Source organism: Orycteropus afer, unplaced genomic scaffold, assembly GCF_000298275.1.
Source record: "Orycteropus afer afer isolate SDZICR_OR568_19922 unplaced genomic scaffold, OryAfe1.0 scaffold00051, whole genome shotgun sequence".
Taxonomy (NCBI): Eukaryota; Metazoa; Chordata; class Mammalia; order Tubulidentata; family Orycteropodidae; genus Orycteropus; species Orycteropus afer.
In genome coordinates, this window is record NW_006921638.1 from 14,419,020 (window position 1) to 14,443,630 (window position 24,611).

Here is a 24,611-nt window from a genome sequence, read left to right on the forward strand (position 1 = left end):
ACAGAGCAAAATTACTTTACATACATCAGTTCACATACACTTTTTCTCATGACATTGACTAAAATTTATCACAATGCAACAACTCCCCTCTCACTTCCTCCCCATAGTTATCTCTTCCCTTGTGTCCTTTCCTGCATGCACTCCTGCCACCTGAACTGTCTTCCCATGCATACACATCCATTCTATTCTCCCATGATTTTTGTCTCCAAGGAGTGTACCTACCTAGTGTAAACGTTCAACTTATATGCCTATGTTTTGTTTGGCTGGAAGCCACAGGAGTGGGTTCAATTCCAGATCTGAAGGATATCTAGAGACCATAGTCTCAGTGATTCCATCAGGCTCTATCAGACTAGCAAACCTGGTTTGAAAGACTCCCCCTCAAATGATTGCGAGTTTTGTGCCACATTGTTCTCCCACTCTATCTTGGATCTCTTACATAGATCACCTTCTGAGTGATTGACAGTGGTAGCTGGGTACCATCTAGTTCTTCTGGTCTCGTAGTCATAGAGGCTGAGGATTGCATGGTGTACCAGTCACTTGGACTAATTGTTTCCATGAAATTTTGGTTTTCTTCATTCTTCTTTACTCTGGACAAGGAGACATCCATCATTGCATCCAGATGGCTGCTTGTAAGCTTTTAAGATCCCAGTCACTACTTGCCAAAGTAGGATGTAGAACAGTGTTTTGTGTAGTATGTTATGCCAATTGAGCTTGATGTCCCCTGAGACTGTCATCCTGAGCCACAGGTCCAACTACTTGCTCTATCTGGGTAGCTGGCTGTGGCCAAGAAGTGACTATAACATGTCTCTTGTCAGCTCTTCTATATACCTAGGAATTCTTACAGAACATACCAATATACTTGTAGATACATTATCTGCCAACCCTATGCATGGTCTTGGGCACACTCCCCCTGCATAGACATACCTAATAGTTCAGCCTGTCCATGCATCTGTCCATCCATACATCCATCTTTGCCATCACTGACAATGCAGTACTGTATGTGCAAAAGGGTTCATCTTTGTTCTCTATACCTCCCACGAATCTCTCTATGCCTTCCTCTTCCTCAATTCCATCGTGTTGATCACTCACACTTGGTATATTGCCCTTCCCTTCATCCAAATCAATACTTGTCTCTACCTCTGGTAGCATAGTGCCTAAAGTACTTGACTGCTAACCAAAAGGCTGGTGGGTCAAACCCACCAGCCACTCCTTGGAAGGAAGGATGGGCAATCTACTTCTGTAGTAATACTACCTTGGAAACCCAAGGAGGGATCGCTATGAGTCGGGGCAGACTCGACAGCACATAACAACAACAACAACACTAACAACCTATCTAGCAGTGTTCCCACCCTTGCCTTCCCAACCCTGGTAACCAAAAATGAAAATTTCCTTCCATTTATAAACCTTTCCTTGACTTTTTACAAAAATGGACTAATACAATATTTATCCTTCTGTGACTGACTTATTTCACTCAGCATAATGTCCTCCAAGTTCATCCACATTATGCACTGCTTTGCAGATTCTTTGGTATTCTTTAGGGTTGCAGAGTATTCCATTGTGTATATGTACCATAGTTTTGTTATCCATTGCTCACTTGATGGACACCTAGGTTGTTTCCATCTTTTGGCTGTTGTAAATACTGCTGCAGTGAACATGGGTGTGCATGTTCTTGTCCTGGCTCTTACTTCTTTAGGATGCATACCTAGTAATGGAATGGCTGGGTCAAATGGTTTCTAATTCTAACTATTTAAGGAATCACAATACTGCTTTCCACAGTGGTTGTACCTTTTTACAGTCCCACCAGCAGTGTATGAGAGTCCCAATTTCTCTACATGGTCAGCAGCATTTGTTATTCTTTGTCTTCTTGAACTTTGCTACTAGCTCTGGGGCAAGATGGTATCTCATTTTTGTTTTGATTTTCATCTCTCTAATGAGTATAGCCACTATTTATGTTGTTGAGAAAAGGTATTTACAACAAATAAGTCATTGGTCTTGCAAAAATTCTACCTTGCAATACCCAGCATCATTTCTAACACCAAGGCCATATTTTCCAACCACCAATGTTTCTTCTTTGTTTCCTACTTTTGCATTTCAATCACTAATAATTATCAATACACTTTGATTACATGTTTTGTCAATTTCAGACTGCAGAAGTTGGTAGAAGTATTCAATTTCTTCATCTGTGGCTTTAGTTATTGGCATATAAATTTGAATTCATGCATTAACTAGCCTTCCTTGTAGGTGTGTGAATATTATTGTATCACTGACAGCACTATATTTCAGGATAGATCTTGAAACATTCTTTTTGATGATGAATGTGACAACATTTCTCTTCAATTTGTCATTTTGAATCAGACATTTATATGGTCTACTATGTCAGTCCTGGCATAGTAGACCATAAAAATGTCTGATTCAAAATGGTCAATACCAGTCCATTTCAGCTCACTAATGCCTAAGATATCAATCTTCATGCATTTCATTTCATTTTTGACAACCTCTAATTTCCCTAGATTCCTATTTCATACATTTCACATTCCAATTATTAATGAATGTTTGCAGCTGTTTTTCCTCATTTTGAGTCTTGCCATATTAGCAAATGAAGAGAAGATACAGGTGACAAAAATAAGTTAACAAATAAATAAGATAACAGCATAGACTATATTAGGCTTTTTCAATACCAATGTGAGATGTGTAGAAAAATAATTCTGAAAACACAGATTTGAGTTATTTGTAAACAGTCTGCTGATATAGGTTGAAGAATTGTATAATAAAAGTTCATACAGTCTCCTGATCAAAAGAAAACTTCACTGATATAGTGACTTTAACTCCATTATCAAAGCAGATTATTTAGGGGTATTATATTTATGTACGAACAGTTCTTAAGTATGAATCTAGGAAAATTGGAAGTTGTCAAAAAATGAAATGTAACACTTTAAGAGAGCTATTCTAGGCATTTTGAGCTAAAGTTGACTAATATTGGTCATTTTGAATTGGACAGTCATATGATCTACTATACCAGGAATAGCAAATTGAAGGAGAATGGAGACAATCATAGTTGAACAGAGCATTTCCAGATCTCTCCTGATTTACAGGGCTATCAATGATAAAATAATATTTGTGAACCTACAAGGAAGACCAGATAGTATGAGAACTATTCAAATTTATTCTCCAAGAAATAACACCAAAGTTAAAGAAATTGAAGATTGTTACCAACTTCTGCAGTCTGACATTGATCAAACTTGCAATGAAGATGCATTGATAGTTGTGGGAGATTGGAATATGAAAGATGGAAACAAAGAAAAGTGATCAGTAGTTGAAATTGTAGTGTTGGTGATAGAAATGAGGCTGAAGGGTGCATGTTAGAATTTTGCAAGACCAATTTATTTATTGCAAATATCTTTCTTCAGCAACATAAGCAGCAATTATGAATGTGGACTTCACCAGATGGAAAATACAGAAATCAAGCTGATTACATCTGTGGAAGAAGGTGATCATCAGATCAGAGCCAAGGGTCAATTACTGAATAAATCATCAATTGTTCATAATCAAGTTCAAGTTGAGAAGAAAAAAATTAACACAACTACATGACAGCTAAAGCACAATCTTGAGTATATTCCACCTAAATTTAGAGATCATCTCAAGAATAGATTTAATGCACTGAACACTAATGATGAAACACCATATGAACTGTGAGATGACATCAAAGACATCACACAAAGATGATGTTATAATGGATGTTAGCAGTGACTCAGAAACTTGCTCTTCAATGTAGAGTATCTAAAGAGAAAGAAAGAAATGATTATATAAAAATGCTGAACAGATTTCAAGGTATAATTCAATAAGATAAAGCAAAGTATTATAATAAAATGTACAAAGACCTAGTTTTAGAAAACCCAAAGGGAAGAATAGTCAGAATTTCTTAAACTGAAAGAACTGAAGGAAAAATCCAAGCCTCAAGTTGCAATATGAAGGATTCTATGGGCAAAACATTGAATGGTGCTGAAAGCATCAAAAGAAGATGGAAGGAATATAATATAGTCACTGTACCAAAAAGAATTGTTTGACATTCAACCATTTCAAGAGGTAGCATATGAACATGAGCCAATGGTACTGAAGGCAGAAGCCTAAGCTGCACTGATGTCATTGGCAAAAACCAAGCCTCCAGAAACTGAAAGAATATCAATTAAGATCTTATAACAAATGGATGCGATGCTGGAAGTACATACTTATCTATGCCAAGAAATTTGGATGCTAACTACTAGCCAATCGACTGGAAGATATCCACATTTGTGCCCATCACAAAGAAAGGTGATGCAAGAGGTTGAGGAATTTTTGAACACTATTGTTAATGTAAAACAGTAAAGGTTTGCTAAACATAATTAAAAAAATGTTTTCCATGGTACCTCACCAGGAAATGGCCAGAAAATGAAGCCAGATTCAAAAGAGGAGGAGGAACAAAAGATGTCATTGCTGATGTCAGATGAATCTTGACTAAAAGTTAACAATGACAGAAAGATGTTTATCTATTCATTATTGACTATGCAAAGGCATTCAACTGTGTGGGTCATAGAAAATTATGAATAACATTAAGAAGAATGAATTTCTGAATATTTACTGGTGATTATGCAGAACCTGTACATAGACTAAGTTGTTTAAATAGAACAAGGGTATGTTGTGTGGCTTAAAATAAGGAAAGGTGTGTATCAGGGTTATATCTTTTCACCATACGTATTCAGTCTTTATGATGAGCAAATAATCTGAGAAACTCGATTATGTGAAGAAGAATGTGGTCTCAGGATTGAAGAAAAATTAACAACCTGAGACATGCAGATGACACAACTTTACTAGCAAAAGTAAAAAAGACTTGAAACTCTTACTAATGAAAATCAAAGACTTCAGTATAGCAGGGTAGATTACACCTGAGCATAAAGAAAACAAAAATCCTTAGAACTGAATTAATAAGCAATATCATGATAAAAAGAAACTATTGAAGTTGTCAAGGATTTCATTTTACTTAGATCCACAATCAGTCCCATTGGAAGTAGCAGTCAGGAAATCCAATGACCTATTGGATTGGGCAAATCTGCTGCAAAAGACCTCTTTAAAGTGTTAAAAGCAAAGATGTCGCTATGAGAACTAAGGTGCATGTGACCCAAGCCACATTTTTAATCACCTCATTTGCATGTGAAAGTTGGACAATTCATTAAAAAGATTGAAGAAGAATTTATGTATTTGAATTGTTGTGTTGGCAAAGAATATTGAATACACCATTAACTGCCAGAAGACTGAACAAATCTGTTTTGGAAGAAGTTCAGCCAGAATGCTTTTTAGAAGCAAGGATGGTAAGACTTCATCTCATGTATTTTGGACATGTTATCAGGAAGTACCAATCCCTAGAGAAGGACATCATGCTTAATATAGAGGGTCGGGGAAAAAATAGAAGACCAGCAACAAGATGGATTGACACAGTGCCTGCAACAATAGACTCAATAACAATCATTGAGAGGACAGGTTCATGACCAGGCAGTGTACCTTTTGTTATAGGTCAGTAAGAGTTGGAACTGGATCGATAGCACCTAACAACAATTACTCTGAATATTTTCTTTAAAAATATAAAGATATATGTATGTATATAAGGATATATATATATGTATACACACACACACACATAAAACTATAAAGGTATATTAAAATATAAGGAATATACCCATAACCATAGATATATCTGTCTAGTGATATTCCTACACATGTATTTATGTTACCAAATTATCCATATATATTACAGAACTAACAGGGAGCAAGGGTAGCTTCTCAGAGACAACTAAGCAACTTGAGGGAGCAGGTTGCCTGGCCTGTGGGTTTGGGACCAACGTCTTGGGTGCATCATAGTACTGGCACAACATAGTACATAAAAAATATTGTTCTACATCCTACTTTGATGAGTAAGAGTAGCAATCAAGGTCTTAAAAGTTTTTGAGCAGCCTTCTAAGATGAAGCTATTGGTCCCCCCTTATCTACAGCAAATAAGAATGAAGAAAATCAAAGTCATTTAGAAACCATCAGTCCAAAGAACTAGTGGACCACGGGAACTTCACCTTTCACCACCTTGAGACCAGAATTTGATGGTGTCTGGCTGCCAATACCAACCACTTGGAAAAGGATTAAAATTGTAGATCCTGTGTAGAGTGGGAGGAAACATGTTAAACAAATTTCAAAAGTGACCAGAATTACTGTCAGATAGAAACTTGTGAAACTCCTGGTCCAAGGCCCTGGTCAGGCCTGGAAATGGACTTACTTTGGTGGATTAGCTCTCAGCCAAATAGTATAAAGGCTTACAAGCAGAACATCTATCCCAGGGAGCTGCACCCACTTACTCCATGGAGATACACCCCTTAGAACAATCTACCATGAGCAATCAGAATGGTAGCATTTGCATAGGGAGAAACCTGGACAGAGAAGAATGCATAGATAAGAAGGACACAGGGAACAGGTACTCTCAGAGATTAATGAGAGAAGAGCGGTATATGTTGGAATTATAATCAATGTTGTGAAACAAAATGTATATGAACTTTTGAGAGTAAAATAGATCTGCTTTGTAAATTTTCCCTGAAATCACAATAAAAAATAAAATATTTATGAGGATTGCAGAAATAATCTTTTATTCATCACAAATTAAGTAAACACAGGAGTGGCAGGATCCAGGTAAGGGGTGGAGGCAGGCAGGCCCCAGCCACCTTGAGCCAGAAAAGGGAGGAAGCAGCCAGGGACCACAAGGTGGCAGGTTCCAGGTAGGAATTAGGTAAGGGAGGGAGCAGAAGTTTCCAACAGCTAAGGGAGACAAACTTGTCTGTCAGTTTGCATCCTGTGTGGCTTGCATATTGCTGTGAGGCTTGAGGCTGTGCCACTGGTGTTTCAGATGCCAGCCAGGTTGCACATGGTCCACAAGATTCAACATTGCTTATAGACTGAGACAGACTAGAAAGAAGGAAGAGGCCATCCACTTTACAAAAATTGTGCAGGGAAAACCTTATGAATAGCAGATAAACACTGTCTGATACATTACAGGGCAACTTTATGAATAGCTCGGAAACATTGTCTGACAGGGCAGGAAGATGAGCCCCTTGGGTCAGAAGACACTCAAAATAGGACTGAGAAAGAGCTGCCTCATCAAAGTAGAACCAATCTTAATGATATGGATAAAGTAACTCTTTCAGGACCTCCATGTGCTGATGTGGCATGACCCAAATTGAGGAGAAACAGATGTAACATCCATTAATAATCAAAACATGAAAAGTATGAAGTATGAATCTAGGAAAATTGGAAGTTGTCAAAAATGAAATGGAACACATAAAGATTGATATCCTAGGCATTAGTGAGCTGAAATGGACTGATTTTGGCCATTTTGAATCAGACAACCATATGATCTACTATGCTGGGAATGACAATTTGAAGAGGAATGGTGTGGCATTCATCATCACAAAGGATGTCTCAAGATCTGTCCTGAAGTACAATGCTGTCAGTGATAGGATAATATCCATATGCCTACAAGGAAGACTCATTAATACTACTATTATTCAAATTTATGCACCAACCACCAAAGCAAAAGATGAAGAAATTGAGGATTTTTACCAACTTCCACCAAAACCAGTCCATTTCAGCTCACTAATGCCTAGGATATCAATCTTTATATGTTCCATTTCATTTTTGACAACTTCCAATTTTCCAATTCTGAAATTGACCAAACATACAATCAAGATGTCTTGATTATTACTGGGGATTGGAATGCAAAAGTTGGAAACAAAGAAGAATGACCAGTAGCTGGAAACTTGGGCTATGGTGACAGAAATAATGCTGGAGATCACATGATAGAATTTTGCAAGACCAATGACTTATTCATCGCAAATATATTTTTTTCAACAACACTAACAGTGGCTATACATGTGGACTTCATCAGATGGAGTACACATGAAGCAGACTGACTACATCTGTGGCAAAAGGTAGTGGAAAAACTCAATATCTTCAACTAAAACAAGGCCAGGAACTGACCGTGGAACAGACCATCAACCGCTCATATGTAAGTTCAACTTGAAGTTGAAGACAATTCAAACAAGTCCACAAGAGCCAAAATATGACCTTGACTAAATCTCTCCTGAATTTAGAAACCATCTAAAGAATAGATTTTATGCATTGAATACCAATGACCAAAAACTAGAAAGCTTATGGAATGATATCAAGAGCATCATCTATGAAGAAAGCAAGAGGTCATTAAGAATATGAGAAAGAAAGAAAAGACCATAATGGATGTCAGAAGAGACTCTGAAATTTGCCCTTGAGTGAAGAGTAGCTAAAGCAAATGGAAGAAATGACAAGATAAAAAAGTAGAACAGAAGATTGCAAAGATCAGCTTGAGCAGACAAAGCCAATTACTATAATGAAATGTGCAAAGACTTGGAGTTAGAAAACCAAAAGAGAAGAACATGCTCAACATTTCTCAAGCTGAAAGAACTGAGGAAAAAATTAAGCCTCTTGAGTTGCAAAATTGAAAGATTCTATGGACAAAATATTGAATGATGCAGGAAGCATTTAAAGAAGATGCAAGGAATACACAGAGTTGTTGTACCAAAAAGAACTGATCTTCATCCACTTCAGGAAGTGGCATATGTTCAAGAACCAATAGTATTGAAGGAAGAAGTTGAAGCTGCACTGAAAGAATTGTCAAAGAACAAGGTTCCAGGAATTGATGGAATATCCATTGAGATGTTTCAACAAATGGATGTCTGGCTGGAGACATTTACTCAGCTATGCCAAGAGATTTGGAAGACAGCTATCTGGCTGACTCACTGGAACAGATCCATAGTTGAGCGCATCTGAAAGAAAAGTGATCCCACAGAATGCAGAAATTATCGAACAATATTATTAATGTAGCATGCAAGTAAGATCTTACTAAATATAATTCAAAACTGCTTGCAGTAGTGTATTGACAGAGAACTTCCAGAGGTGCAGGCTGGATTCAGAAGAGAACGTGGAATGAGAGATATCATTGCTGATGTCAGATGGATCTTGTCTCAAATAAAGGATACCAGAAGATATTTACTTATGCTTTATTGACTATGTCAAAGCATTTGATTGTGTGAATCATAACAAATTGTGGATAACATTGAGAAGAATGGGAATTCCAGAACACTTGATTGTACTCATGAAGAATCAGTACATAGACCAGGAGGCTGTTGTTCAAACAGAACAAGGAGACACTGTATGGTTTAAAATCAGGAAGGAAGTGCTTCAGGGTTGTATCCTTTCACTATACTTATTCAATCTATATGCTGAGCAAATAATCCAAGAAGCTGCACTGTATGAAGAAGAACGTGGCTTCAGGATTGAAGGAAGAATCATTAACAACCTTCAATACGCTGATCACACATTTTTGCTTGCTGAAAGTGAGGATGACTTGAAGCACTTACTGATAAAGACTGAAGACTACAATTTGCAGTATGGATTACACCTCAAAAAAAAAAAAAAAAAAAATCTTCAAACTGGACCTATAAGCAGCATCATGATAAATGGAAAAAAGATTGAAGACTTCACATTGCTTGATTCTACAATCGATGCCAATGGAAGCAACAATCAGGACATCAGATAACATATAGCACTGGGGCAGTTTGCTGCAAAGGACCTCTTTCAAGTGCTGAAAAGCAAAGATATCTCCTTGAAGACTACAGTGCACCTAACCCAAGCCATGGTATTTTCTATTTTTTCATTTGTATGTGAGAGCTGGACAGTGAATAAGAAAGACCTAAGAATTGATGCTTTTGAGTTGTGGTGCTGGTGAAGAATGCTGAAAATACCATGGACTGCTATAAGAACAAACAAATCTGTCCTGAAGGAAGTGCAGCCAGAATGCTCCTTGGAAACAAGAATGGCCAGACTTTGTCTCACCTATTTGGTTGTGTTATTAGAAGGGACCATGCCCTGCAGAAGGATGTCAGGCTTGGTAAGGTGGAGGGTCGACGAAAGAGGGGAAGGCCCTCAATGAAATGGATTGACACAGTGGCAGCAGTGATGGGCTCAAGTATGGCAAGAATCACGGAGCTGGCACAGGACTAGGTGGTGTTTTGTTCTGTAGTGCATAGGGTCACTATGAGTTAGAGATGATCTGACATTAATTAATAATACATTAATTAATAATACATTACAAAGATATTTATCAAAGTGTGGTTTTCAAATCACTACATTAGAATCAATTAGAATAGAAAATGTTTGCAGCGGTATATCAACAGGAACTTCCAGAAATGCAAGCTGGATTCAGAAGAGGATGAGGAACAAGGGCTATCATTGCTAATGTCAGATGGCTCTTGGTGAAAGCAAAGAATACCAGAAAGATATTTATTTGTGTTTTATTGACTATGTAAAACCATTCCACTGCATGGATCATAACAAATTACGGATAGCATTGAGAAGAATGGGAATGCCAGAACACTTAATTGTGCTCATGAGGAACCTGTACCTAGACCAGGAGACCATCATTCGAACAGAACAAGAGGATATACTTCATGGTTTAAACACAGGAAAAGAGTGAATCAGGGCTGTATCCTTTCATTACAGTTATTCAATTTGTATGCTGAGCAAATAGTCTGATAAACTGGACTATATGAAGAAGAATGCAGCATCAGAATTAGAGGAAGACTCATTAACAACCTGTTACATGCAGAGGACATAATCTTGCTTCTGAAATTGAGGATGACTTGACACACTTACTGATGAACATTAAAGACTACAGTCTGCAGTATGAATTACCCTCAACATAAAGAAGATAAAAAATCTTCACAACTGGATCAATGAGCAGCATCACAATAAATGGAGAAAAGATTGAAGTTGTCAAAGATTTCATATTACTTGTTTCCACAATCAACATCAATGGGAGCAGCAGTTAAGAGATCCAGTGACATTGCACTGGGCAAATCTGCTGCAAAAGACCTCTTTAAATTTGCTAAAGAGAAAAGATGCTTCTTTGAAGGCTAAGGTGAGCATAACCTATGCCATGGTGTTTTCAATTACCTCATATGCATATGAAAGCTGAACATTGAATGAGGAAGACAAAAGAAGTGTTGATGCTTTTGAGTTGTGGTGTTGGTGAAGAATATTGAAAGTACTGTGGGGTGTCAGAAGAACTAACAAATCTGTCCTAGAGGAAGTGCAGCCAGAATGCTCCTTGGAAGCAAAAATGGTCAGACTTCATTTCACCTACTTTGGTCATGTTGTCAGAAGGGACCATTCCCTGGAGAAGGATATCATGCTTCGTGAAGTGGATGGTGAGTGAAAAAGAGGAAGATCCTCAATGAGGTAGATTGATACAGTGGATGCAGTAACAGATTCAGGTATAGCAAGTATTGTGAGGCTGCCGCAGGATCAGACAGTGATTCATTCTGCTGTACATAGGGTCACTGTGTTGTTGCTGTTGTTATGTGCCATCAAGTTGGCACCGACTCATAGAGATCCCTCCTTGGGTTGCCGAGGCAGTATCACTATGGAAGTAGATTGCCCAGTCTTCCTTCCAAGGAGTGGCTGGTGGGTTTGAACTGCCAGCCTTCTGGTTAGCAGTCAAGGGCCTTAGGAACTATGAGTCAGAGCCAAATCAATGGCACCAAGCAACAATAACAACACATTAGAACCAGTTGGAATCATGTAAAAAATACAAAGTTCTGAATCTGACCACATTTACAGAATCTCTTGGGAATAAAATCCAGCATTTAAAAAGAAAATATGCTCTAACATATTTACCTCCAAATAAGGTGGATAATGAGGGACATAACACTCCAGCCAAGAACAACAGTCAAACAAAGTAATGAATTTATTAGATAGAAGACAACAAATAGCTGCTAAAGCAATGAAAAAGAAGATCTCTGAGCAGTGAGCTAATTTCAGGGAGGCATTTTGGCATTTGCCAATTGTGGTCACAAAGAAGAGGTTGAAAACCAAAATTAGGCAAAAAAAAAAAGTTCAATATTTGCTGAGGAACTGAGAAATTTTCAGAATTGGAGGGGCCCAATACATGGTTGTTTTCTTTTCAGGACATTTTTTGAAATCCAGAACTGTGAAGAGAGATTAAAGGTCTAGACAGACAGCTTTCTACAAGCAGGCAGAAAAAGATTAGTGTGTGGTGTCTGCCAAGTTGCAAAATATAAAAGACCAAAATAAATCAAGGTAATCTTAACATTACCAGGGTTGCAAATTAGGCTCGCTTCAGTAAAGTCCAACCCTTACCCTACCGGAGGGAAGAGTGAATCCTTCCTAGAGGATCATAGCTCCATATGAAGCCTTTTCAGTAGTGTATAATAAGTGTCTAGTATTCAACCAAAATTAATGAGACATGTCTATTGAGTCACGATACTTTCTGAATCTCCAGTAGTTTTGCATGTGAGTTAATGAGATAATACCTGTTTTTTGTTCCAGACGATCTTTCCAAGGATATTTGTTCAGTAAAGGGCTTCGGAATATAAATAGATTTTTTTTTTCTCCTGAAGCACTAGGTAGGCATACATACTGCAAAGTTTAATAAGTATCCATCCAGTGCTCCACAACATATTATACTGGGCAAAACAATGCTGCAAAAGACCTCTTTAAAATGTTAAAGAGCAAAGATGCCACTTTGAGAACTAAGGAGGACCCGACCCAAGCCTTCAGTGCAGTTTGGACTTCTTCTTTCAATATAGTTCATTCTTGAGCTTATGCTACTTCCTGAAGTGCTTGAAGGTCCACCAATTCTTTCTGGTACAGTGATTATGTGTATTCCTTCCATCTTCTTTTGATGCTTCCTGTTTAGTTCAATATTTTTCCCATAGAATCGTTAGGTACTGTAATGTTTCACTGCTGTTCATAAGATTTTCAGTGGCCAATTCTTTTTTTTTTTTTTTCAGAAGTAGACTACCCCTTCCTTCTTTATACATCATCTTAGTCTGGAAGCTTCCCTGAAACCTGTCCACCATAGGTGACCCTGCTGATATTTCAAATAGTGGTGGTAAAGCTTCCAACATCACAGCAACACACAACAACCACTGCATGACAAACTGATAGATGATGGATGGAATCTATAAATATCATTATTTATTTTTCTGTTTAAATTGTACATACTTGGCTAGTCAGAGTACTTATCAAACTGAATTTTATAGTTTTTTTTTTTTTTTTTTTTTTTTTAGATTCCCCTATTCTCTTCATTCTCTGGTGCTGCTAAAACAGATATACCACAAGTGGATGAATTGACAAACAAGAATTTATTCTTCAGCTCTGCCTCTTATTCCAGACCCACTGACACTAGAGATGTCTCCTAATTCAGACAGCTGCTGGCTGCTGAGGCTGATGAGCCCAAGGTAGGCAGGTAAAATGTCACAATCCCAAGATAAGCCTCTCAGCTTGGGAGTCATTCAAAATACAACTAGAGAAGAGTTTCATCTTCAAATTAGACTCAGCCTTTACGATGCAAATGGAGTAAATCGTCCAACACATTTATTTGCTGATGTGGTGTGACTCAAAATGAGAACAGAGAGCTACAAAAATCCATTAAAAGATGAAATGTGAAATGTAGGAATGAATGTAGGAAAAATGGAAGTCATCAAAAGTGAAATGGAATGCACAAAAATTGAAATGTGAGGCATTAGTGAGATGAAATGGACTAGTACTGGTCATGTTGAATGAGATAATCATATAATCTACTATACTGCAAAGGACAAATTGAAGAGGAATGGTGTCTCATTTATTTTCACAAAGAACATTTCAAGATCTATCCTGGAGTACAATGCTGTCCATGATAAGATAATATTCACATGCATACAAGGAAGACCAGTTGATAAGAATATTATTCAAATTTATGTACCAACCAGCAATGACAAAGAAGAAACTGAAGATTTTTATCAATCTCTACAGTTTGAAATTGATCAAATATGCAATTAAGATGAATTGATAATTCCTGGTGAAAGTAGGATAAAAACCAAGAACCCACTGCCATCAAGTTGACTCTGACTCATAGTCACTCTATAGCACAGAGTAGAACTTTCCCATAGACTTTCCAAGGCATATAGACTTTACAGAAACAGATTGCTTCATCTTTCTCCATGGAGAGGATTGAACCATCAGCCTTTTATTTAGCAGCCAAATGCTTTAACCACTATGCCAGCAGAGCTCCTTAGAAAGTAGGATAAGTTGTTGGAAAATATGGTCATGGTGATAGAAATAACTCTGGAGAGCTCATGATAGAATTCTGTATTAGCAATGACTTATTTATCACAAATACAATTATCCAACAACAAAAACAGCAACTATACATGTGAACCTCACCAGATTCAACACACAGAAATCAAATCAACTACATCTATGGAAAAACAATGATTGAGAAGCCCAATATCACAAGTTAGAACAAGGCCAGGGGCCAATGGTAGAGCAGAAAATCATTGCTCATATGCAAGTACAAGTTGAAGTTGAAGACAATTAAACAAGTCTGGGAGCTCTGGTAGCATAGTGTCTAAAGCACTTGACTGCTAACCAGAAGGCTGAAGGTTCAAACCCATCAGCCACTCCTCAGAAGGAAGGTTGAGCAATCTACTTCCATAGTGATACTGCCTTGGAAGCCCAAGGAGGGGTCATTATGAGTTGGGTACAATCAATAGCACGTAACAACAACAACAATGAGAATCAGACTATGACCTTATGTAAATTCCATTTGAATTTAGAGGCCTTCTGGTGAATAAATTTGACACACTGAACACTAATAACTAACCACCAGACAAGTTGTGGGATGGCATCAAAGACATCATACCTGAAGAAAGCAAAGGTCATTAATAAAACAAGGAAATAATAATAATAATAATAAAAGATTAGAATGGTGAGAGAAAAGACTCGAAAACTTGTTTGTGAACATAGAGTAGCTAGCAAACAAAAGAAATGATGACATAAAAGAGTTGAACAGAAGATTTCAAGGGGCAAATTGAGAAGACAAAGCAAAGTATTATAATGAAATGTGCAAAGACATGGAATTAGGAAAACAAAAGGGAAGAACATTGTCAGCATTTCTAAAACTGAATGAACTGGTGGGAAAAAAAAAAAAAAAAAAATCAAGCCTTGAGTTACAATATTAAAGTTTTCAGTGTCATGGTACTGAAAAGAATCAGTTGATCTTCAGCCATTTCACGAGGTAGCATACGATCAAGAACTGATGGTATTGTTGCATCTAGATGGCCACCTGCAAGCTTTTAAGACTCCCAGTAACTAATCACCAATGTAGGATGTAGAACAATGCTTTTGTGTAGTAAGTTATGTCACTTGACCTTGATATTGCCTGTGACCATGGTCCTGAGCCCACAAGTCCAACTACTTATTCCCTCAGCACTGTTGGCTGTAGCCAAGAAGTTATCATAACTTTGCATCTTGTTAGTTCTATTATATATTTAGACATTCTTACAGCACATACAAATGCATAGGTTGATATAGCATCTGCCAAGCTTATATATGGTCATGGGTATATTTCTTTTTCCCTAAACATACCTGATCATTCAACCTGTCTACCCATCTATTTATCCATAGATTAATGTTTACTGTTACTGTCAATGAAGTATTCTATATGTAAAAGGGTTTATCTTTGTTATATGTACCTCTGGCGTACCTCTCTGTGTCTTCCTCTTCCTCAGTTCCACCATTTTGATCACTCACTTTTTGTACATTGCTCTTCCCTTCATCAAAATCAATACTTGTTTCTACCTATCTAGCAGTGTTCCCTTCCTCTCTCCTCCCATATGAAAGTTTCCTTCCATATATAAACCTTTGCTTGATTTTTTTTAAATTATAAACTCTCCAATAATGAGCTTTACAACAGCGAACTCTCCAATAGTGGGTCCCTCCTCATCAGAACAAAGAAGAATGAAGAAAACCAAAGACACATGGAAACAATTAGTCCAACAAACTAGTAGACCATAAAATCCTCAGTCCACATGACCATGAGACCAGAACAACTAGATGGTGCCTGGCTACCATTGTCAACCACTTGAAAAGGGATCAATTCAGAAGAACCTAGAGAGAGTGGGAGAACAATGTGGAATAAAACTCAAAATAATAAATAAATAAATAAACTAGTTTTACTGGCTGATAGAGTCCAGTGAGATGTCCAAGCCTATGGTCTCTAGTTACCCTTAGGTCTGGAACTGAACTCACTCCTGTGGCTTCCAGCCAAACGATAGAGGTACATAGTGTGAATATCAGGTAGAAACATTCCTTAGAGTGATCAAGATCAATGTGGGATAACAGAAGGGTTGTATTAGCACAAGGAGATGATAGCTTGAGGAGGAGGAATGCATAGGAAAGAAGGACATAGTGAAGAGGTAACTACAGGGAGGAAGTGGGAAGAGAGCAGTTATATTGTAAGGAATTGCAGAAAACATCATGAAACAAAATGAGTATGAACTGCTGTATGGAACATGAGTTTGCTCTGTAAACTTTCACTCAAACCACAATAAAGAAAAAAAAGAGAAAAGAAAGAACCAATGTTATTGAAGGAAGAAGTCCAAGCTGCACTGAAGGCATTGGTGAAAAACAAGGATCCAAGAATTGGCAGTATACCCACTGAGATGTTTCAACAAACAGATGCAATGCTGGAAGTGCACAATCATTTATGCCAAGAAGTTACCCACCCAACTGACTGGAAGAGATCCCTATTTGCGCCCACTCCAAAGAAAGGTAAGCCAACAGAATGTGGAAATTACCAAAAAATTTCCTTAACATCACACAAAATATGATTTTGCTGAAGGTATTTCAAAATGGTTGCAACATTACATTGAAAAGAAACTATCAAAAATTGAAGCCAGATTAAGAAGTGGAACAAAGTATATCATTGCTGATGTCAAATGGACCTTGACTGAAAACAGAAAATACAACAATATTTATTTATTATAACCAACAATAAAACTGGAAATCATGAGTCCATATTGATATTAATTCATAATAGAGAGATAGAAAAGAAAAAAATCCTTACTTTACAATTTAATTCAAATCAACAAATATAGATAGTGACAAAATTAGCAAACCATTTGGCAACTGTAGCAGTAATAATTGATTCAGACCAGTATCATCAATGAATGGTAATATATCTAGGTGAAAAGCTGATGAAGAATAGAATATGTAAATAATTTCAAATAGTTTTCTAAAAAAAAATAAGTCATTAAATACCCAAAAAACAAACCCACTGGTTTTGAGTCAATTCCATCTTATAACTACCCCACAGGATGGAGTAGAACTACCTCCTAGGGTTCCCAAGGATACAAATCTTTACAGAAGTAGACATTTGTACTTCTGTCTCCTATGGAGCAGCTGGAGGGTTTGAACCATCAACATTTTTTGGTTAGCAGCTGAATGTTTTAACGGTTGCACTACCAGAGCTCGTACAATCATTGAAGAAGTGATGTTTACTCATTAGTAATAATAACACATATAAATTAACTTTATAGTGAAAAAATATGGCAAATACCATTTAATAAAATTGTGGGAAATAAGTGGCAAAGGTAATAGCTGCCAGTCTTTTTCACATTAAAGATAAATATTCTGTACTTATTAATTAATAAATGTTCATTGGAAAGGGTATTGACCTACTAAAATCTTCATAAATTGATAGTGTGGGTTTCAAATGCTACAAGTTTAGAAACAGTTTGGCCTTTACTAAACTATTAAGCATAATACTGGCCAGTAACCCACAAGATTATTAATCATCCACACAATAAATATTTAAGTTCACAAAACACTTGTACATGAATATTTATAACACTTTATTCATGAAAACCCCAAACTGGGAATTATCTGTATACTCATTGTTACAGATCAAATTGTTTTCAAAAAATTTTGTGTCAACTTGGGTAGGCCATGATTCTCAGTATTATGTAATCATTCTCCTTTTTGTGATCTGATGTAATTACCCTACTGTTCAAGGTATTACAATCACAATTAGGGGAAGCTATGTTAATGAGGCAGGATGTAATGTACAGGGTTAGGTTGTATTTTGAGATATAAAATAGATTAAGTAATTAAGTACTAATCAGAGGGACCTACTATTGCCAAGAAAGAAGAGCTGGGAGCAGAGCATGTTATTCTGACCTAAGGTCCCTGCTCTGAGAACTTCCTAGATCCAGGGAGGATTGATGCCAAGGTATATGAATAATTCCAAGTAACACTGGGCCCACAGATGCTGAGAAAAGGACTTTCCTCCTAAACTGTGAACCAACAGAGAAAGAAAGCCTTCCCCTAAAGCTGGAGCCCTGAATTCGGACTTCTAGCCTACTAAACTGTGAGAAAGTAAATTTCTGGTAAAGTCATTCACTCGTGGTATTTCTTTTATAGCAGTGTTAAATAACTGAGACACCCATCAACATGGTATTTGATAAATATATTGTGGGATATTGATACAATGGAATAATACTCAACAATAGAAAGGATCAAGTGACTGATACACGTGACATGGATGAATCTCAAAAAGATTATGTTGAACTAAAAAAAAAAAAAAACACTAAATATAAATGAGCATAGCTTCATTTATATGAAATTTAAAACAAGCAAAACTAATCTCCAGTGATAGAAATAAAATAATAGTTGCATCAGGAGTGTAGGGGTGGTGGGTATTGATGAAAAGAGGAAAAAAAATTCAGGATGTTGAAAGTGTTCTATAACTTGATTTATGTGATGTTTACACAAGTGTATAAGATGTCAGTGCTCATAAACTAGTACATTTTAAAGACTGTACAATTTTTGATAGAAAAAAAATTGAAAATTATAACTGAATAGTTTAAAAAAAAAAGTCAAAGGAAAGAAAACTCATGAATGAAGAGTTAAATTATAGCTGAATGGTTCAATTGTTACCCTTACAAAAATTGTCCATAAGAATATATATGATTATAGAACAAAAAACACATCCTTCCATTTTAGAAATCATTTCAATTACAAACTGAAAAACACTCAAATTTTCCAATCAATTAATAACATATCATAAAATGAAAAACATGTCCCTTAGCTATTTAAAAGGGAGAGAAAAACAGGATTCAAATTCAACTGTGACTGCCTCCAAATATCATGTTCATTCCACTCTGCCATACTTTTCAGATTGAATGAACTGGAAAAAAAAAAAAAAAAAAAACTGCTGCCATCAAGAGAACGCTAACTCAAGGCGATCCCATGTGTGTCTTGCAGAGCAAATTGTTTTCAATGGTTAATTTTGTGGAAGTAGATCACAAGCCCTTTGCACTTAGGACCCTCTGTGTGGGCTCAAATCTCCAACTCTCAGCTGGCACATGAGCTTGTGAATGGTTTGCAACATCCAGTGACTCTGAATGAATAACAATGGTATTGAACACTAAAAGGCTTTCTTTGTTTTCTTTCAACCACAGTTACAATTTACTCTTTAAGACTATCTCATGGAAAAGACATAAACATACATAAAAGAAATATATATACACATAAAAGCAATGGTCATTGGATATAAAAAGTGATTTTATTATAAATATCCTCTGCAACTGCATGTATTCTAGCTGATATGTTAAAATACTATCATTATGAGATATAAGTTATGAGAAAAATCTACTTCTCTAGAAAACAATAAAAACATTACCATAGCACTTCCAGAAAAAGCATGACTATCGCGTGAAATGCAAAATACATAGATGGCTCATTTTGCAAGAGTATGGTAAGGGTCTTTCTGTGTGATGCTGTTTGCTAAAAAGGGTTTATGTTGAACTACTGGGGCAAATTGCTGCTATTTATTAACACTTGTCATTTTAGCAGGACTGCATAAATAAGAAAGATACCATCTCTATATAAAGACACCAAAGTTTAAAAAATGAAAATATAGAGAATGATTTCCTATAAATGATTCTGCTTCAAAAGAACATGAGTATGTATGGGTATATGTGTAATTCTCTTAATGCACTGTTGGTTATAAAGATGGGTAGCTTCCTTCTTAACACACGTTATTTATGTATAAACCAAACAAAAATAAACAAACTCACTGCCATCGAGTCAGTTCAGCTCATAGCAACCCCTCCTTGGGTTTCCAAGGTGATATCTCAGAAACCCAAGAGGGGTCACTGTGAGTTGGGGCTGACTCAACAGCACATAACAACAACAACAACATATCTGTGGAAGTATACTTATCTATATTATATTTGAATTACTGTGTTAGCAAAGATTATTGAATATACCACAGACTGCCAGAAGAATGAAAAACTCTGTCTTGGAAGAAGACAACAGACTCGTTAGAAGCAACAATAGTGAGACTTCATCTCACATATTCTGGACATGTTAATAAAATGGACCAGTTTCTAGAGAAGGGCATCATATTTGGTAAAGTAGTCAGAAAAGAGGAAGACTCTCAGTGAGATACGTTGACATGGTGGCTGCAACAATGGACTCAAACATGGCAATGATTGTGAAGCTGGTATAGGCCCTGGCAGTGCTTCATTCTGTTTTACCGAGGGTTGCTATAGTGAGAACCAACTCTACAACACCTAACAAAAACAACCAGATACAGTGAAAACTTCAAAGAACATATCCAGCGCTAGACTGTAGTGATCAAGTACAATGTGAGACAGTATGCCAGAATGAAGTCCAAAAAACTTGGGCAAGCAAAGAATTGTAGCCTACAGGAGGAAAACAAGAAGAAATCCTATGCCCCTGAAATAGGGAAATGGATTTAATACTCATCCCAAGAATAGTGACTCTGAGTAACGTGAAGAAGCTAAACTAAACATTCTATGAAGACACGAATAAAATCAAGGAGAATAACTGATTTTAGGCAATCACTAAGAAGGTTGAGCAATCTGCAATCTACTTCTGTAGTGATACTTCCTCAGAAACCCAAAGAGGGGTCACTATGAGTTGAGTCTGACTCAACAGCATGTAACAACAACAACAACCCCAATATAAATGGTAATACATGATTCTTAAAAAAAAAAACAAAAAAAAAAACTTACTGCCATCGAGTTGGTTCTGACTCATAGCGACCTTTCCTTGGGTTTCTTAGGCAGCATTTCCATGGAAGTAGATTGCCCAGTCTTCCTTCCAAGGAGTGAAAGGTGATTGAACCACCCATTAGCAGTCAAACACCTTAAGTACTAAGCCACCAGTGATGCTTATTCAAAAGTATAAAGGTAGCCATTAGCATATATAACATCTCCTGTAGCAAATGTGGTTGATCAAAGAAGTAATGGAAATCCTTTTGACTCATAAAAACTATGAAACCAGTGCTGCAGTGTAGTAAATTACTTAGTATGGCTTTTCTACCCATAAGTCATTGTAAACTCAGTGGTGGAATGAGCAACTGAGGAGCTCCTGATTGTAAATATTATCCACCTGGGTTATTTCTGTTGGGCATGGCACAATGCAATGTTATGGGAGGTTCACTCTCAGGTGCTTAGAATTCTATTGTTATGATTGGTTGGTTTGGCCACTCTGCCAAGCTCAAAAGGAGGCCTCCTAGAGGCAGAACTCTCTCGGACTGCTGGTTGAGGAAGACGTGCTGCTGAAAAAGACACACGCTCCTGAAAGAGACATGTGCTACTGGAAAAGAGATGCAAGAGACATGCGTTGCTGAGTAAGACACCGAGGGACATGCACTTCTGGGGGAGAGACTGTGAGAGACTGGGCTGAGAGACGGTGGACTGGGAGAGAGACTGAGCATTTTTCCTGAACTTGAATTGTAGCCTGGTGCTTCCCTAATAAACTCCATAATCTGTGAGTTCTGTGTGGCCACTGCAGTGAATTATCGAACCCAGGAGAGAGGTGGTGGGTGCTTTGGGAGGAACGGTTGGAGAAAGGGCTGGAGGGAGGCAGCATGTCTAGCCCTGTAGGAATAGGCTTTGGGTTACTGCTGGTAATCCTGTCTTCCTCTTGTAGGGTTAGAGGAGGTCGGAAGATGTGGCATCCTTGCCCTTTTTGCAAATGCTATAGAATTAGTTGGAAACACATTACCACACAGAATAATCCCAGCATCCTTTCAAGTGACTGATTTCATGTACAGTAAACTAAAATTTGGAAGTTCTGGTGGTATAGTGCATTTGATTGCTAAACAGAAGACTGGCTGTTCAAACCCACCAGCCACTCCTCGGAAGGAAGATTGGGTAATCTACTTCCATAGAGATACTGCCTTGGCAAACCAAGGAGGGGTTGTTATGAGTCGGATTCCCCTGGGCAGCAGTGAGTGCCTGAAACTAAAATTTAGACTACAAATTCATTTTCCCATGCAGCTGAATATCATGATATGAGGAAAGTAAATAGGCTATGTGGTGGTATAAAATAAGTGACTTAGATTTTCTAGACAAGAAGGTACATTACATTTACAGAAATTTTGACTTATAAGTAGGGCTTTAAGCTGAAATTTGAGAGTAGAGGATTAAAATGTAAATTTTAATATCCAGTAAAGATAAACTGCATTCTAGTAGAAAACAACCAACCATATCATATGTAGTAGTTCAGTTTGTGTGTCAACTTGGCTAGGCCTGTTTGAGTGGCTGGGCAGCTAGATGTAGTATTCCCCATGATGAGACTAGTAATCAACTCCATGGTGGAATCTACTGTGAGCAGCTGAGTAGCTGTCTTAGGGAATGTGGTCTGCTTCCTGTATATAAGCAGAAGCTTTGGGGAATGGTCTCTAGCTTATAGCATGCTTGGACCCTGTATGTAGCCATGTCATTGTTCAGCAGTCTGTCATGCTCTGCCGACTTTGGGACATATGATGGACTTGAATTAATGGCCTGCCATGTGGTTTGGTAATATCAGGACTGTGCCTTTTTACTTTTCACCCTCGGGCTTGGCAGCCTCAGTAGCCAGCAGCTATCTGAAGAAAAGCCTCTACCTTCAGTGGGCTGCAATCTGAAGGCAGAGCTGAAGGCCAAGGCTGAGGTACTTGCACCCAGCCCCTAGAGCTCAGCACATTGGACTTGGACTTAAAGCCTCCAAATTGTAAGAATAAACTCCTGTTTGTCTAAGCCATCCCAATTGTGGTATATTCTTGTCAGAGTGGTACTAGGTAATCAGAACACCATAGGGGAAAAAAAAAATATTACAGAGGATATATTCAATAATTCTCAGCATAAAATTATTCATGGCTAATTATGTGTATTCAGATGCAAATTTTATTATGGAAAAATAATGCAATATTGAAATTAATATTTGGAGGAAAATACCCTCTATAATGAACAAGTAATCCAAGAAATTGTGCTATACGCAGAACAGGGCATCAGGATTGGCGGGGGGGATCCATTCATAACCTGAGATATGCAGATGACCCAACCTTGCTTGCAAAAGTGAAGATCGTGTGAAGCATTTACTGAACCAGGTAAAAGACTACAGATTTCAGAATGGATTACCTCGGAATGTAAAGAAAACAAAAACCCTTACAACTGGACTGATAAACATCATTATAATGAATAGTGAAGAAATTAAAGTTGTTAAATATTTCATTCTTCTTGGAACAACAATTGATACCCACAGAAGTAACAGTCAAGAGATCAAAAGATGTATTACATTGGGTAAATCTGCTCTAGAAGACCTTGTTAAAAAGCAAAGAGGTCACTTTGATGACTAAGGCACACCTGACCCAAACCATGCCATTTTCAGTTGCCTTGTATGCCTGTGCAAGCCGTACAATGAGAAAGGAAGACCTAAAAAGAATTGGATATTCTTGTTATGGTGTTGGTGAAGAATATTGAATATACCACTATCTGTCAGAAGAACAAATAAATCTGTCTTGGAGGAAATACAGTCAGAATTTTCCTTATATGTGAGGATGACGAGTCTTCTTGCTTATTTTGAATATATTATCAGGAGTGGATAAATGCTGAAGAACTCATCATACCTGGTAGAGAGTCAATGAACCAGAAGGGGACCCTCAATAAGATGGACTGACACAGTGGTTGAAACAATGGTCTCAAGCATAGCAAGAATTATGAGGATGGTACAAGATCAGTTACTGTTGAATTCTCCTACAGATAAGATCACTATGACTAAGAGCTGACTCAGCAACACCAACAATACTGTACATGAAACAGGAGCTAAATTATGAAGTCAATAAAAGTTACTTTTTTCAAATATCCTCTGGATTTAATTAACTAAAGGTGGGGAATAGAAGATTTAGCAGATACAGATTATAAATGAAGGATTGGGAGACTTTGAATCTACTAGAGACATGACAAAAAAACACATTCAAGAAGAATGTAATCAATATCACCAAATTTTACATGTAGAAACTTGATTTGCTGCAGTTTTTGCTGTATACATTATTGACAAATAATAATAATAATTAAATATTTAAAAAAGGAAAAGCAAATGTATAAAGTAAATTAAGAGTCCTCTCAAATTAACTAAATCTCAGGTGACCTCATATTTCTGAGTTTCTGGTTTCTTTGGAGAATCTAGCTATAAATTTATTTTTGACTATACAGAACCAAATAGAAAAACTTAGTAGATCTCTTCAGGAGAAAGTTCAATCCTTTATAATTGCTCCACGATTTAGGTAATTCAAATAATCAGTCATAAGAATGACAATGAAGACCCACCACCGTGAAGCTAAGTATATCTGCCCCTTAGGGTTACCAAGG